This window comes from Austrofundulus limnaeus, unplaced genomic scaffold (genome assembly GCF_001266775.1).
Source record: "Austrofundulus limnaeus strain Quisiro unplaced genomic scaffold, Austrofundulus_limnaeus-1.0 Scaffold31, whole genome shotgun sequence".
Taxonomy (NCBI): domain Eukaryota; kingdom Metazoa; phylum Chordata; class Actinopteri; order Cyprinodontiformes; family Rivulidae; genus Austrofundulus; species Austrofundulus limnaeus.
In genome coordinates this window covers 2,474,009-2,475,761 of record NW_013952433.1, presented here as the reverse complement: position 1 = coordinate 2,475,761, position 1,753 = coordinate 2,474,009, and positions in this window count along the sequence as shown.

Sequence of the window (1,753 nt, the reverse complement as noted above, 5' to 3'; positions counted from 1 at the left end):
ATCTATCTATCTATCTATCTATCTATCTATCTATCTATCTATCTATCTATCTATCTATCTATTTATTTATTTATTTATTTATCTATCTATCTATCTATTGGCCACAGGAGGGCACTGTCTGATAGGTTGTGTCTAAACAAATCAGTTTCTTAAAAAAATAATCAAATTAGGGAGCTGCTACAATGCTTTGTTTTGCATTCTAATTTGGTGACAAACATAATATAGAATTTCAAAATTAAATCAAAGTGTTGGTGACAAATTAGGCTTTATATCGTTATAGGTTGTGCTATTTTATTACATGAAAACCCAAACATTTTACCATCAAGGTATTTGCATTGTCTGAGAAGTGATTTTAAATGTCCTTAAGTTTTGAATAAAGTGAAAAAATACCAAAATCTACATTCATRAATCATATTTAACTGTCCTGGATCTACTTTATGAAATCAACTAGGGTCCTTTATGTAAAGGAGGCCCTTTGGAATGAATAAAGGARTTATGAATAAAGGAGTTATGGTACATATGTTCAAAGTCACTGTCCAATTAAAGTTGCATGAAAATGTTTTATTATGTGCCACAGTGGGTTTTATTGGCTGATGAAGTGTTGACTTGTGTGTAAATACAATTAACTTTATTGACTGATGGCAAAGTTTGATGGGCACAAAGAGCAGGTTTTCACTGATGTAAGATAAAATTTTCACTGATATAAGATCATGTTTTCATTGATACAAATGGTAAATGGTAAATGGACTGAGCTTATACAGTGCTTTATCAAGTCCCTCCGGACCCCAAAGAGCTTTACACTTACAGACATTCACCCATTCACACTCACATTCACACACTTGATGATGGCAAACTACATTGTAGCCACAGTTGCCCTGGGACAAACTGACAGAGGTGGGGCTGCCATGCACTGGCAACACTGGACCCTCTAACCACCATCAGTAGGCAAGGTGGGTGAAGTGTCTTGCCCAAGGACACAACAACTGAAACGGCTGGACAGGGGATTGAACTGGTGACCTTTCGGTTCCAGGACGACTCCCCTAACCATTCTGCAGGCGCCCCATTATACCATGTTTTCACTGATGTAAGATCATGTTTTCACTGATGTAAGATCATGTTTTCACTAATGTAAGATCATGTTTTCACTGATGCAAGATCAGGTTTTCACTGATGTCAGATCAAGTTTTTTCTGATGTAAGATCACGTTTTCACTGATGTAAAATCACTTTTTTACTGATGTAAGATCAAGTTTTCACTGATCTAAGATCATGTTTTCCCTAGTACAGTATAAGACCAACCATCTTTTTACTGATGTAAGATCAAGYTTTCACAAATGTAAGATCAGGTTTTCACTGATCTAAGATCATGTTTTCCCTAGTACAGTATAAGACCAACCATCTTTTTACTGATGTAAGATCAAACTTTCACTAATGTAAGATCAAGTTTTCACTGATGTAAGATCAGGTTTTCACTGAAAGATCATGTTTTCACTGATGTAAATTCTTGTTTTCACTGATGTAAGATCATGTTTCCACTAATGCAAGATCATGTTTCCACTAATGTAAGATCATGTTTTCACTGATGTCAGATCAAGTTTTCACTGATGTCAGATCAAGTTTTCACTGATGTAAGATATGTTTCCACTAATGTAAGATCATGTTTTCACTGATGTCAGATCAAGTTTTCACTGATGTCAGATCAAGTTTTCACTGATGTCAAATCAAGTTTTCACTGATGTCAGATCAAGTTTTCA